The following is a 16,159-nucleotide window of genomic DNA, read 5'->3' on the forward strand; positions in this document are numbered from 1 at the left end:
TGGCCGGGCGCGGTGGCTCAAGCCTGTAATCCCAGCACTTTGGGAGGCCGAGACGGGCGGATCACGAGGTCAGGAGATCGAGACCGTCCTGGCTAACACGGTGAAACCCCATCTCTACTAAAAATACAAAACTAGCCGGGCGAGGTGGCGGGCGCCTATAGTCCCAGCTACTAGGGAGGCTGAGGCAGGAGAATGGCGTAAACCCAGGAGGCAGAGCTTGCAGTGAGCTGAGATCCGGCCACTGCACTCCAGTCCGGGCGACAGAGCCAGACTCCGCCTCAAAAAAAAAAAAAATAAAGGAAGAATTTAAGAGATGGTAGGAAATTGTCTAATGGAGGAAATTTTATGTACTGAAGAGAAACTCTACATTCTTGAAAATATGAGTTATTCTTTTAAGTTGAGTCTTCTTCTGGGTCTTCAAGGCCAGAAACACTTTCTCCTTATTCAAACCACACAGAGACACTGGCAATGGTGAGAATGGCAGTTCAGCCTGGGACTGGACATTCAAACTGCATCCAATGAATATTTTTTTATGTTGATTGACAAAGGCACAAACAATAGAAACACATTTACTAATGTTAAGATTAGTTGTTAGCTTTAAGATTAAAATCTGTCTGTAGTAGTGACTCTACTACAGGTTGAGCATCCCTTATCCAAAATGCTTGGGACTAGAAGTGTTTCAGATTTTTTATTTTTTTCCTATTTTGAAATATTTACACCCCTAATCCAAATATTAAAAATCCAAAATGCTCTAATGAACATTTCCTTTGAGCATCATATCTGTGCTCAAAAAGTTTTGGACTTTGGAGCATTTCAGATTTTCAGATTAGGGATGATCAACCTATAGTAGTATAGGTAGGGAAAATTTATTCTTCCAATTTTTTTTTTTTTTTTTTTTTTTTTTTTTTTTTTCCATTTTTTTTTTTTTTTTTTTTTTTTTTTTTTTTTTTTTTTGAGAGTGTCACTTTGTCGCCCAGGCTGGAGTGCAGTGAATGGGACGATCTTGGCTCATTGCAACCTTCGCCTCCTGGGTTCAGGCAATTTTCATGCCTCAGACTCCTGAGTAGCTGGGATTACAGGCGCCCACCACCACGCCTGGCTAATTTTTGTATTTCTAGTGGAGATAGGGTTTCGCCATGTTGGCCAGGCTGGTCTGGAACTCCTGACCTCAAGTGATCCACCCGCCTTGGCCTCCCAGAGTGTTGGGATTACAGGCATGAGCCACAGTGCCGGGCCTATTCTTCCAAAATTTAAATGATCCATAGGCCTATCACAAAACGGGTACTCTAAATATTTGATACTAATTTGATTAAGATGATAGGATGAATCTTTGCTTTGAAAGAGGAAATAAAGGATGCCTTTTATTCAGGAAATAAAGATACCTTTCACATCTTAAGAATGAATCAAATTATGTCTATGCTGTTTTAATCAGTAAAGGTTTGGTTGAATTGAAAATAAGAAAAGGTTACAGGAGCCAGGAACAAATAGAGTTGCAAATTTATCTTTGTAACTCCATATCCTTAGGAGGAATCCAGTTTGTATAGCCACTTTAATTTTGCTGTGAATATAGACTGAGCAGTGTAATTGAGTAGCTTGACAGTTGACTTAATTTGACCAGTCACATTAGACAAGACTGGAAAGCTAGGTTGAGGGAAGGCAATTTTGTGTGTGTTTTCTGGTTTTGTTTCTAGTATCCTTTCTGATAATGGAGAGAATTTGGTAGCCCATTTGGATCCTACTTAATGGGTAACTATAGTGCCTCACCAATGTCTTTCTTGCGCTATTCCAATTTATCAATCATTATTGGAACCAGTGTCCTGAATTACAGTCTGATTATTTTTCACCAATCTTTTATCTTTCATTTACCCACACTGAAATTCTTGAGCACAACATCTCTTTTTTCCCCACATAACTGTGGGGAGATAGTACGATAGCTAGTAGCTAGGTACTGTTCCGAACTCTGCTGCTGGCTTCCTGTATGTATTATTATCACATTGGGCAAGCCACTAAGCTGCTTTGGGGTTCAGTTCCTTGATCTGTAAAATGAAATCATTTGACTGGATATTATTAAGTCCTTTTATATCTCCAGAGCTATTTTATTCCTTTATTCACCAGACTTTTCTTGTGAAGCACCTTCTCTGTGCTACGCACAATACAGGATGTTCTAGGTACAAACTTCTCGCCCACAAAGAGTGTTAATAACTTCCATCAGTTTATTCAAATCAGCTTAGTCTTTTACTCTGGAAAAATTTAGTGTTAGCAAGTTTCGTCAATTTTTACTATCACTGTATAAGGTATTTGTTAAAATTGCTGGTATTATTTAGATCTTTATCTCCAGAAATACTCATAATCTCTACTTTTTGTTTTTCTGCTTATTGATTATTATTATTATTACTGAGACAGAGTCTTGCTCTGTTGCCCAGGCTGGAGTACAGTGGCACGAGCTCGGCTCACTGCAACCTCCACCTCCCGGTTTGAAGCGATTCTCCTGCCTCAGCCTCCCAAGTAGCTGGGACTACAGGCGTTCACCATCATGCCTGGCCTCTTTTTCTTTTTTTTCTGAGACTGAGTTCCGCTCTTGTTGCCCAGGCTGGAGTGGAATGGCACAATCTTGGCTCACTGCAACCTCTGCCTCCTGGTTTAAGTGATTCTCCTGCCTCAGCCTCCCGAGTAGCTGGGATTACAGGCATGCGCCACCATGCCCAGCTAATTTTTGTATTTTTAGTAGAGGTGGGGTTTCACCATGTCGGCCAGGCTGGTCTCAAACTCCTGACCTCAGGTGATCCGCTCGCCTTGGTTCCCAAAGTGCTGGGATTACAGGCATGAGCCACCACGCCCAGCCCATAGTTTACTTTCTATCAATTAAAGAAAAAAAAGACTAGTCATAATGGGACACCACCGGTCCTGGCTGATTTCTTTAAGGCAAATAAAAAAATACAGAATCTAGAAGTGTGATGTAATTTTTAAAAAGAGAGACCTAAACAACATCATAGGAAAATTTTCTAAGATTAAGTATGTCTTTGTTTAAAATTGTACACCCAAAGTAAAAGAGTTTAGTAGGTACTCTGTTGGGCACTGAAAAGAAAAAGACCAGTGGGCTGCTTCAGACTTAGAAATGGGCATTCTTTCAGGAGAGCCCCCATTGTCTAGGTTCTGAGTCTCAGCCCTGCAGGACCACATGTGATTATTATAAGTGCACCCGAATGATCAGGCTATAGACTGTAGACAGTGTAGAGGATTAAGTCACATGAAACATTCATAGCAGGTGTAGGCGTAGAGCTACTGCTTTTGGCTGTGGTCAGAGAAGACCACAAGTAACAAGAAGCAATGTGAGTATCTGGAAGAAGTTTCTTTCAGCCTGAGGGAAAAATGCAAAGGCCCTAAGATGGAAACAATCTTGGCTTGTTTGTAGAGAGAAAACCCAGTGTTTTTGGAGTAAAGTTAGTGATAAGGGAGAGTGGTAGGTGATGAATTTGGTATAATGGGCCAGCTCTTACAGGACTCTGTAGGTTCAGATAAAGAGCTGGAATTCTAAGTATGGTTAAGTGAAGGAGCGATATCTGGATTTACATTTTAAAAGCCCACTGTGGCTATCATGTGAAGAATACATAAATTGGGCTACAGAGGAAGCTGGGAGATCGATTAGAAACCAGTAACTATTTAGGTGAGAAAACTCTGGCTTGGACGGAAATGGATAAATGTGGAATACATTGAGAAGCAGGACAGCTGACAGGACTTCCTGATAAAGAGGATAGGAAAAGATAGGGTTTTTAGCTTAAGCAATTGAGACGAAGAGGTGCCAGTTAGTATTTTAGTCATGTTAGACACCTGAAATGAGTATAATTAAAGAATGGTAAAATTGTGCTTTTAATTCTGTAAGCTTGTGGCGAAGGAGAGGAAGATAGCTGTGGAGAAAGACACTGGTTTCTTGAAAACTTAGATTAGAAAAATTACTCTGGCATGTTAAAACAATAGATATTTTATTTGAAAAAACTGATGATTAGGTGCTAAAGCATGAAAAGTCATTCTGAAATAATTACAACATCCAGGTGCAGTGGCTCACACCTATAATCCTAGCACTTTGGGAGGCCAAGGCAGGTGAATCACTTGAGGTCAGGTGTTTGAGACCAGCCTGGCCAACATCGTGAAACCCCGTCTCTACTAAAAATACAGAAATTAGTTGGGCGTGGTGGTGCACCCCTGTAATCCCAGTAATCTCAGCTACTTGGAAGGCTGAGGTAGGAGAATTGCTTGAACCTGGGAGGCGGAGGTTGCAGTGAGCTGAGATTGCGCCACTGCACTCCAGCCTGGGTGACAGAGCAAGACTCTGTCTGCATCTCAAGAAATAAAAAAATAAAAAAAAAATAAAAAAAATTACAATATAAGATTCGTTCCCAGGATCTAGTCGTGGAAGTAGACATGAACCCATTAATGATTTGTTGAGGTCTCCATTAATAATGGTGCTCCAAATTCATTAGAATGAAATAATGTCCTTTTTTTTTTTTTTAAGACGATGTTTCACTCTGTAGCCCAAGCTGGAGTGCAGTGGCATGATCTCGGCTCTCTGTAACCTCTCTGCCTCCTGGGCTGAAGTGATTCTCTAGCCTCAGCCTTCCGAGTAGCTGGGACTACAAGCATGTACTATCACACCTGGCAAATATTTTTTTTTTGTATTTTTTAGTAGAGACAGGGTTCCACCATGTTGCCCAGGGTGGTCTGCAACTCCTGAGCTCAGGCGATGTGCCCGCCTTGGCCTCCCAAAGTGCTGGAATTACAGGCATGAGTCACCTTGCCCTGCCAAAAGAACATACATTCATACTGAGTTGCCACTTGAAAATGAAATTGGAACTGAAAGCTAGGGAATATAAGTATCTTTCTCAGGTATTTTTCCCACTCCTACGTGTTGAATAAAAGACCATACCTGATCTAAGAGTCACCCCAAAGGAATTGCAAAGTGTTGGTTTAGGAGTTAAAAGACTTTGTGTTCTGAACTCAAGCCCATTAATAGCCATGTGACCACAGCAAATTGGAACTCTGAGCTTCTGTTCCCTTATTTGTAAAATACTTGCTTGCTCTGTGTGCCTCACAGAGCTGTTGAAAATCCCAAATAAGATCATAAATGTCAGAGTACTTTGAAGACTGTGAAACATTGAATACTGTTTATGAGGGAGTGGTTATATAGCTTAAAGCATTTAACTGGAAAGGACCTTGGAAATCCTTTTAAAGGAGGATGGGGGTGGAAATGCACACGTTGCTTCTCTCTCTTTTTTCTTTCTTTTTTTTTTTGAGATAGAGTCTCACTCTGTCGCCCAGGCTGGAGTGCGGTGGCGTGATCTCGGCTCACTGTGGCCTCTGCCTCCCAAGTAGCTGGGATTACAGGCTTGCGCCATCATGCCGGGCTAATTTTTGTATTTTTAGTAGAGACGAGGTTTCACCATGTTGGCCAGGCTGGTTTGGAACTCCTGACCTCAAGTGATGTGCTCACCTTGGCCTCCCGGAGTGCTGGGATTAAAGGCATGAGCTGCCACACCTGGCCTAGGTTGTTTGTCTACCATGAATCTTGAGGTTATGGTTTCCACTAGACTATAGTGCTCAACTATAGTGGCCTATTTTAAGTGGCCTTATAATTCCTAACCAAAGTGACTTGTGAAACAGAGGACCCTGGATAAATTTAAATGTTATAAAGATGATAAAATGTACAGGTAAGTTTGATTTTGCTCTCTTGTTTGGCAATTAGAGCTTTATTCCTAGCCATAATACAGAAAGGAAAGATATCAAAATATGGTTAGTACTTTGTACATAAATTTTTTCCCCTTTATTTGACGTTTGGGCTGTGGAGTGGGAGCATCTTTTCCTTTAAGAAGTGAAAAAATATAAATATGCCAGAGGCTTGCTAGCAGTTGAAAGCAACTGTTGGTGAGAGAATGGAAGGAAAAAAAACACAACAGGTTGGAGATGGGAAAAGTCAAGGAAGAAGGAGGAAAAACATATTTGAAAGAAGGAAAAAAAGCTTAAGTCAATTCAAGAAGGCAAAAAAGCCTGAAGTGTTGTTTTTATAATCTGTCTTTGAGTTTCAGGTACTGAAATTTGAGATGATTAAAAGAGAGATTGGTTCTTAGAGGAATAAACAAAATTAAGGCAAAATATAAGGATTTATGGTCTCTATGAAGATATGTCGGATTACTATGAACATTATTTTAAGATGTGCTTTCTGCTGGGGCGCGGTGACTCACGCCTGTAATCCCAGCACTTCGGGAGGCTGAGGTGGGCAGATCACAGACGTCAGGAGTTCGAGACCCGCCTCACTAACATGGTGGTGCGCACCTGTAATCCCAGCTACTCAGGAGGCTGAGGCAGGAGAATTGCTTGAACCCAGGAGGCAGAGATTGCAGTGAGCAGAGATTGAGCCTCTGTACTCCAGCTGGGTGACAGAGGGTGACCCCGTCTCAAAAGAAAGAGAGAGAGAGAGAAAGGGAGGAAGGGAGGGATGTGCTTTCTTATTGACATATATAAAGTCAGTCCCTTTACTTTCTCTGCTTAAGGAACCCCAGTGCTGTATGATTCCCATCAGCTATAGGAAAAATATTTACCAACACAGGATTTTCATTAGTGAGATGATCTGGACTGAATTCATTGGCTCTTTTTGGTTTGATTTAGGCTGCATTAGTATCTATTTAAAATACTGCTTTAAGCTATTTAGCTTTTTTTTCTGTATCACAAGTCATTAAGCAATCTTTAGCTTTTCTAATTTACCATTTTTCCTGAATTCATAGATTTGAAAAGCTTAAAAAAAGAAAAAGCCAAACAAAAAGAGACTGTGACACTGTCAGCTAAAGTTTTATTTATTTATACTTTCTGTTCTGTTTCCATCCTTCACTACCAGAGACTACCTGTTACCGTGAATTTAGCGTGTATCATTCCAGTGCAATGTAGACGTGTATGTATGTGTGTATGTATGAAAATGTATTGCTTTACGTGCTTAATATTTAGACAATAAATTACGTGTGAGTACATATGTGCATATGGATGTGTATGTGTATGTGTGTGTGTGTGTGTGTATATATATATATATAAGTTCTGTAGCAGTCTTGTTTTCATTCTTGTTTTCCAAAATCTGTACATGTTGGTAGATTCAGATCTAGGTCTCCCATTTTAGCTGTTTTGTTTTTATTATACAGTATGAATATTTCACAGGTTTTCCACAGTCCCTTTGATGGATATTTAAATTGTTTTCCTTTTTTCTCCCCATTACATTACAGACAACCAGTGAACAACTTTGTACATATCTTTTCTGGTCTTTGTCCTCCTCCTCATCTTCTTCTTCCTCCTTCTCCTCTTCTTTTGTTTCAATGGTTTGATTTTGTCCTAAACTATCTCATTATTTGAGTTCTCCCACTGGGTCCAACACTTTGGTATTTATAGTCATTATTTGAGGGAGGGAGAGGGATGAGGAAAACCTTCCATACTTTGGAATAATGGTCTTCTTTTATCAGAGAATGAGAGGCTCTGAAATTTTCTTTCCTTATGGATTCTTTTTGGAATCTGATAAATTTGGCAACTTCACATTTTATTTTAATTTAATTAATTTTTTAGTGACAGGGTCTCACTATGTTGCCTAGGCTGGTCTTGAACTCCTGAGCTCATGTGATCCTCCTGCCTTGGCCTCCCAAAGTGTTGGGATTACAGGTGTGAGCCACAGCACCTGGCCAGCTTGCATTTTAATATTTTGCATTTCTGTTGTCTCATGTTAGTGGGTGTTTTTAAATAAATTTCAATTACTGCTCACCTTTTGTTCTCCTTGTAAGCTTTCTTTTACTACTTTTTAACTCCTAGAATACCTTCTTTCTTTCTTTTTTTTTTTTTTGAGACGGATTCTTGCTCTGTCGCCCAGGCTGGAGTGCAGTGGCGCGATCTCAGCTCACTATAACCTCCGCCTCCCAGGTTCAAGCGATTCTTCTGCCTCAGCCTCCCAAGTAGCTGGGATTACAGGCACCCGCCATTATTTCTGGCTAATTTTTGTGTTTTTGTAGAGATGGGGTTTCACCATGTTGGCCAGGCTAGTCTTGAACTCCTGACCTCAGGTGATCTGCCCACCTGGGCCTCCCAAAGTGCTGAGATTACAGGCGTGAGCCACCATGCCCAGCCTTCTTCTAGAATATTTTCTCCCTACTGAGTGTGGGACTATTTAGTGATCTCCAATCTAGTTCATGTTCTTCTTATGTTACTTTCTAAGTTCAGTGTGATCCAGACATAGTTGATATTTATAGAAGGGTTTCTTGAAGCATTCTTAGCCAAAGGAAGCATTTAAAAAATATGTCTTCACCTTGATATTTGATTACAATTATTACATTTAAATTTTGTTCAAGGACCATATGTTTCAATTACCAATTATTTTCATTTATAAATTTTTGTGGAGTCTTTAATCCTCTGTGCCTTATTCATTATTGTGAGGTTGAGTATATTTTTAATTTTTATGCTCTGTGTTTTTTCACCCTTTAAACCTGGCTCCTATTCAGAGCTTTGAGCACTTGGAATCCTGAAGTGTTACAAATGAAAACTGTTACTCTTCTCTAATAACACACTCTGCCTGCTGCAAGCGTTTGAGTAGGACTTCCTTTCTTAACAACTAGTTTGGGCAGCCACCTGTCTCATGAATATATCAACTATCTTTAAGAATTTGAGAATTTATGTGCTGAATTTTTTTTAAGACAACCAATAAGACCTTCAAATAGAAATCAGAGTAATAAATAGAACTAGTATATCAGATGCCTGTGTATTTTATCTCAGATCTGTTCTTATCTCAGGGTTTGGTTCAGGTAATAAGTATTGTGGTTGGAAAGTAACCTTTGGATCTAGGCTTATGCCAACTTTAACATAGATGACGTATTCCTTCAAAAGTATAAGCACTATATGTATACTCGGAAGTATCTGTCATGTCACCCAGTAGGCAATTTCGTTTAGTGAATTATCTTCCCTATGTCATCGTAGTCACCAAGTTTGAATGAAATTGTTTACCTGCTCTTTGTCACATCAGTCCCACGTTTTATGCTACATACAAATGTTCCTATCTTAAATCTTTCTTTAGAAGAAAATTATGCTCTTATGTGGAACACTAACACCGTAGAGTTTGTTTTCCCTTCCACTCTGGAAACTGCTATAAAACTTTTTTTAGTTCCTAAGTAAAAAACCATTATTTTTCTAACTGTAGTTACCCTCTTGAGATATTTCATCTGGATATGTAACAGAAACCTTTATTGCTTTTGTTGGCGTCCAAATACAGTATAAAGAACTTTCTCTTTTTTTTGAGACAGAGTATCACTCTGTCACCCAGGCTGGAGTGCAGTGGCGTGATCTCGGCTCACTGCAATCTCTTCGCATGCCACCATGCTCTGCTAATTTTTGTATTTTTTGGTAGAGACGGGTTTTCATCATGTTGGCCAGGCTGGTCTCAAACTCTTGACCTCAAGTGATCTGCCTGCCTTGGCCTTCCAAGGTGCTGAAGAACTTTTTTATTGAAATGATACATATTTTTGCATGATTCTTTCTTCTAAAAAACTTTTTTTTCTGACTATAAAAGTTAAATGTGGTCACTTTTTACAAACTTAAATAGTATATATAGTAAGTACTCAGTCTTTATGCTACATATTGTCAAGTAATTCCCATAATAGTTATGCTGATTTACACCGCACCAGCAGAACGTGAGAGTTCTTGTCTCTTTGTGCCCTCAATGGCATTGTTATCATTAAAAACAGGTATTACACTTTTTTTTTTTTTTGAGGTCAGTCTCACTGTGTCACCCAGGCTGGAATGCGGTGGCGCCATCGTGGCTCACCGCAACCTCTGCCTCCCAGGTTCAAGCGATTCTCCTGCCTCAGCTTCTTGACTAGTAGCTGGGACTACAGGTGCCCACCACCACACCAGGCTAATTTTTGTATTTTTTGGTAGAGACAGGGTTTCACCATATTGGCCAGACTGGTGTCAAACTCCTGACCTCAGGTGATCCACCCATCTTGGCCTCCCAAAGTTCTGGGATGATAGGCATGAGCCATTGTGGCTGGCCAATATTATACATTTGTTAAGGGAAAATATAGTTATGTTTGTATCAACTTTTTAGAAGTCTTAATCTTCTGACTCATTAATAGTAAGTGCATAAACCTGAAACTTGTTAGTAAAATAAACTTTGTTAATTTGACATACAGAGTGGGGAAACATTCTGGGTTTTTTTTTTTTTTTTGTATAGAGTTACTGTCTAATCTTTCAAGCAGGGGAATCTAAAAGAAAACATTAATTCAGTCATTTATTAAATAAGTATTTGTAGCCTTCCATGTGCCAGACACTGTCTGGGTGCAGCAGCAAAACAGACAAGAACCTGCCTTGGTAGAGCTTATTTTCCAGTTAGAGAAGACAGATTGTAAAAAGATACAGGATGGTAGATGACTTTATGTGCTATAGAAAAAAAATTATGAAGCAGGAATAGGATTGTGGCTGTTAAGGGAGGGAATTGCTTTTTTTTTTTTTTTTCAGACAGAGTCTTGCTCTGTCATCCAGGCTGAAGTGTAGTGATGCAATCTCAGCTCACTGCCACTTCCGCCTCCCAGGTTCAAGCGGTTCTCCTGCCTCAGCCTCTTGAGTAGCTGGGACTACAGGTGTGTGCCACCACACCCGGCTGATTTTTGTGTTTTTAATAGAGATGGGGTTTCATCGTGTTGGCCAGGCTGGTCTTGAACCCCTGACCTCAAGTGATCCACCCACTTCGGCATATCAAAGTGCTGGTATTACAGGCATGAGCCACCACACCCAGCCAGGAATTCATTTTTAAGGGTGTCAGGGAAGACCTCACAGAGATGGTGACAAGGAAAGTCTTAGCAATGGTGAAGGAGTGTGCCCTGAGAACATCGAGGGGAAGATTTATTCAGACAGAAAATGACACGTGCAAAGCCCCAAGGCAGGAATGGGCCTATTCTGAGGAACCACAACAAAAAAGGGCAGTGTAGCTGGTACATAGTGAGATCAGGAAAACGTAGTTAGAAATGAGGCCAGAGAGGTAATCAAGTCCAGATTGTGCAGGACTCTTTTGGCCATTGTAAGGCTTTCACTTAGAGGGAGTTGGGATTTTACTGGAGGTTCCATCAGAGGCCATGATTAAACTAGTAAAAGCAAAAAATACTTGTGTCTTGCCTTTGCTTTTTCAGAAGATTTTGTCTCAAAATAATTTGGGGATTAACTCATGGTTCCTGGTGGTAGTCATATGTAGATTTAAACCTTTATATTAGTACAGAAAATTTCCCTGAAATATAGATCTTAGGTATGGCATTTAAATTCAGAGAAAGTAATAGAAAATCCTGCCTATAGGTATTTATTCCTGGGTGGCCTTGTTTTATTACTGACTTCTCGTCCTAAATTATCTTTTTTTTTTTTTTTTTTTTAAAACTGTATTATGTGCAAGATGTACTCACACTTATATATTATTGGAGGCTCTAGCCTCCAATAATATGTAACTCTATTAGGTTATTTTAATCATGTATGCTTTGAACTTTTTTTTTTTTTGAGACGGAATCTCACTCTGTCGTGCAGGCTGGAGTGCAGTGGCACCATCTTGGCTCACTGCAACCTCTGCCTCCTGGGTTCAAGTGATCCTCCCACCTCAGCTTCCCAAGTAGCTGGGATTACAGGTGTGTGCCACCATGTCCTGCTAATTTTTTTTGTATTTTTAGTAGAGATGGTGTTTCACCATGTTGGCCAGGCTGGTCTTGAACTCCTGATCTCAAGTGATCCACCCTCCTCAGCCTCCTAAAGTGCTGGAATTACAGGCGTGAGCCACCATGCCTGGCCTGAACATTTTTTATTATGAAATATAACAGAAAAATACACAAAACATGACTGTATAATGTGAGGATTAATTACAAAAGGCAAATATCTATGTAACCACCAGTTAGACCTAGAAATATATCATTGCCAACACCTGGAAGAAGCCTGCTGCATCTCACTTTTAGATCATAACCTACACCATTGCTCAGAATAACGACTGTTCTGACGTGTGATAATCATATCCCTATTTTTCTTTATGATTTTACCACCTAGGATTCATTCTAAAACAATATAATTTAGTTTTGTCTGTTTTTAAACTTTGTATAAATTGGAATAATACATTATGTGATTTTTACATTTTTATATCTTTCAGGAAGAACTTAACAATATGTATGTTCATAACTTTCATCCATGTTGCTATATAGAACTGTAGTTTGATTTCATTGCCATATAGCATTCTGTTACATGAATATACCACAATTTATGTATTCATTCTGTTGATAGACACTTGGATTGTTTCTAGTTTTTGGCTGTTAATGAACAATGCTGCTGTGAACATCTACAGAAGTTTCTCTAGACCATGTACTTGCAGTGGAATTGTAGAATCTTTAGTCTTATTAGATAATGATAAACTATTTTCCAAAGTGGTAGTACCAGTTTGTTCTCCTACCAACAGTATGTTAGTCTCCCTGTTCAGCCCTTAGCAGTATTGTCAGATGCTTTAAATTTTGAGAAACCCAAACCTTAAGCTTAAAAAAAAAAGTTGGAGAGTAGGGGACTAAAGATACTGGTTTCTGCTTTAAGAATCATAGCTATTCATTTCATTTGTTAAGAGTTGGTTGATATCTTCTGCCTTAAAGGCATTCTATCTTTCTATCCTCAGAGGGTCAGGAACCTTGTCTGTCTCTTTACCACTGTGTCGCAAAGAATGCCCTGCAGTTGGTACTCAGTAAATATTTGTTGCATGAATTCAGCCTGACTCCTGCTACTATTAACTGAACTACATGGGATTGTTGGCACAGTCTCTACTCACTGCAACCTCCGCCTCCCAGGTTGAAGGGATTCTCCTCCAGTCTCAGCCTCCCAAGTAGCTGGGATTACAGGCGCCCGTCAGCACGCCTGGCTAATTTTTGTATTTTTAGTAGAGATGGGGTTTTACCATGTTGGCCAGGCTGGTCTCGAACTCCTGACCTCAAGTGAATTTATTTTATGGTATCTGATTAAGACTGCCCTGTTTTAGCATCAGTCATTTAGCACAGTTTTTGGTGATGGCTATTTGATCACTGATAGTAACTGGACTTTGTTTACCAAAAGCTATTATATAGTCTAAGAGAATCTTATTTGTACCAATGTACTAGTTAAAGTTGGTGCTTACATTTTCAGAAAGAGACTTTTTTTTTTTTTTTAAACGGAGTCTTGCTCTGTCGCCAGGTTGGAGTGCAGTGGTGCGATCTTGGTTCACTGCAACCTCTGTGGGGTTCAAGTGATTCTCCTGCCTCAGCCTCCCGAGTAGCTGGGACTACAGGCACACACCATCATGTCCAGCTAATTTTTGTATTTTTAGTGCAGACGGGGTTTCACCATGTTGGTCAGGCTGGTCTCAATCTCCTGACCTTGTGATCCGCCTGCCTCGGCCTCTGAAAGTGCTGGGATTACAGGCATGAGCCACTGTGCCCAGCTGAGATTCTATTTTTAAGGAATCACTTACCTATGATTTATGCAATACTTTATTTTCTCACAAAAGAATATATCAGTGGAATTTTCTGCCTATGTTAGACTCCAAGAAGCATTGCTACTTCTCTTATCCCTGTTTCTGTTTTGAGCTACTTTGTAGGATACGGTGGATTATCAGAGGTTGGTGTTGCTTGGCTATCTCTCCAGTCTTCAACAGGAACCTCTTTCTCTCCCTTGTATAACCAGTATTAATCCAGTCTTTAATGTCCACCATTCTGCATCTCATTGTCACAGTTGTTTATTAAAACCATAGGGCCAGGCCTGGTCTCATGTGGCTTTATAGTCCCAGCTACTCAGGAGGCTGAGATAGTGCACTGTGATCAGGCCTGTGAATAGCCTTTGTACTCCAGCTGGGGCAACATAGTGAGACCTTGTCTCTAAACAGAAACCATAGGATACATGGCTTTGTTTAAATGCCTCTTGCTTTGGTGTAATTTACCCATAGAGCACTTTTTTAAAAAGGTGTTTGACATTAAAACTTGTAATAATTCTTTCAGCATTTTGTGAAAGAGCTGGCAACAGTGATCTCTCTTTTCTTGTAAGTATTGACACGAGACAAGTCACTTCATTTTTGCTGCACTCATAGGTCAGTTTATTAGAAGAACTAGCTTGGGACTGGGTGAGGTGGCTCACACCTGTAATCCCAGCACTTTGGGAGGCCGAGGTGGGCCAATCACTTGAGATCAGGAGTTTGAGACCAGCCTTGCCAACATGACAAAATCATGTCTCTACTAAAAATACAAAAATTAGCCAGGCCTGGTGGCAGGCACCTGTAATCCCAGCTACTCAGGAGGCTGAGGCAATAGAATTGCTTGAACCCGGGAGGTGGCCGTTGCAGTGAGTTGAGATCACTTCACTGCACTCCAGCCTGGCTGACAGAGCTGAGACTGTATCTCAAAAAAAAAGGAGAACCAGCTTGGATTTTTCTGACTTCCATTTCTAAGTATAATCTTTTTTTGAGAGATGACTAAGAAATAGAGCATTCAGAGCTAGTGATGAGGTAAAGGAATGGTAATTTTTTTGTTTGTTTTTTTGAGAGAGTCTCACTCTTGTCGCCCAGACTGGACTGCGGTGGCATGATTTTGGGGTCACTGGAATCTCCACCCCGCCCTGCCCCCAGCCCATCCCCCACCACCGGGTTCAAGCAATTCTTGTGCCTCAGCCTCCTAAATAACTGGGACTACAGGCGCGCACCACCACGCCTGGCTAATTTTTTGTATTTTTAGTTGAGGCAGTGTTTCACCATGATGCCAGGCTGGTCTCGAACTTCTGGCCTCAAGAGATCCACCCATCTTGACCTAAGAATGGTAATTTTGACTAGTAAATTTTTACTAGTCATTTCTTTGCAAATGTATCCCCTTCTTTTGTGAGATTTTCCTTTTAGGAATAGACAAAATAAGTAAAGACTTGTATGAGATTCAGAATCTAGTTAAGTCTGATTCATATTCTTTATTTCCAACAGAGATTTCCTGTTAGACAAGACAAATTAGAGTTTTCCTACTGACTTAACTTGGTGAGTTTTTACATAGTTTTATTTTAAATATAGTTTAATCATGAGGGAAAAGCAGAATGAAATGCATAAAACATTTACCATGACTTTTAAAATACACCTCTTGAGTACAATCTACTGTTTCATTTTAGTGCAAATGATAGGTAAAGTTAAAAGTTAAAGTCATATAAGGTAAGCATGTAAGATTTTCTTTTTAAAATAAGAATCATTACAGTGTTAAACATTTTTCATAAGTGGCTTCAAAAAAAAGTTTTATTTTAAGTATTCTTACCTGGAGTAAGCCAGAACTATTTATTCTGATCTTCTCTGGTGATTTCTAGATATAGGATAAGACTTTACAATAATGGTAAGGGGAGAAATGATATTTGAATGAAAATTTTTAATCAATAGTTGATAATATATGATATGGAAACCTTAGAGTCAGATTATTTTTCTCCCTAGAAGAGTTCCTCAGGAATGCTGGGCATGGTGACTCATGCCTGTAATCCAAGCACTTTGGGAGGCTGAGGCAGGAAGATTGCTTGAGCTCAGGAGTTCAAGACCATTCTGGCCAACATGGTAAAAACCCGTCTCTACAAAAAATACAAAAATTAGCCAGGTGTGGTGGCACATGCCTGTAGTTCCAACTATTCAAGAGACTGAGGTGGAGGATAATTTGAGCTCAGGAGGTCTAGGCTGCAGTGAGCCATAATTGTGCCACTGCTTTCCAGCCTGGGCGACAGAGCAAGACCTTATCTAAAAAACAAACAAACAAAACCCAAAAACATAAAAGACCTTCAGGGAAATTAGAATTACAGTTTATGAAAAGAGATACTTGGGGCCAGGTGCGGTGACTCATGCCTATAATCCCAGCACTTTGAGAGGCCTAGGCAGGTGGATCACTTGAGGCCAGGAGTTTGAGACCAGCCTGGCCAACATGGAGAAACCCCATCTCTACTAAAAAGACAAAAATTAGCCAGGCATGGTGGCACGTGCCTGTAATCCCAGCTACTCGGGAGGCTGAGGTGGGACAATTGCTTGAACCCAGGAGGCAGAAGTTGCAGGGAGCTGAGCTCACACCACTGCACTCCAGCCTGGGCGACAGAGCAAGACTCCGTCTCAAAAAAA

At 40.2% G+C, this 16,159-nt stretch overlaps 1 protein-coding gene across 6 annotated transcripts in view; it reads left to right on the forward strand.

Moving 5' to 3' along the window:
- The window catches only part of SPOP (speckle type BTB/POZ protein), a 92,254-nt gene that overhangs the window by 29,976 nt on the left and 46,119 nt on the right, over positions 1 to 16,159 (forward strand). Inside the window, exons 1-2 of one of the 6 annotated variants that reach the window (XM_017854003.1) lie at positions 5,166 to 5,702; positions 15,005 to 15,055. The exons of 3 other annotated variants lie outside the window; for them this stretch is intronic. The gene's annotated coding sequence lies outside the window, so the exon portion shown is untranslated. Of the gene's footprint in view, positions 1 to 5,165; positions 5,703 to 15,004; positions 15,056 to 16,159 lie in introns of those variants that run through there. 2 more of the 6 variants (XM_017854002.1, XM_017854004.1) reach the window with 2 other exon arrangements.

Source organism: Rhinopithecus bieti, unplaced genomic scaffold (assembly GCF_001698545.2).
Source record: "Rhinopithecus bieti isolate Rb0 unplaced genomic scaffold, ASM169854v2 scaffold_35856, whole genome shotgun sequence".
Lineage (NCBI taxonomy): Eukaryota > Metazoa > Chordata > Mammalia > Primates > Cercopithecidae > Rhinopithecus > Rhinopithecus bieti.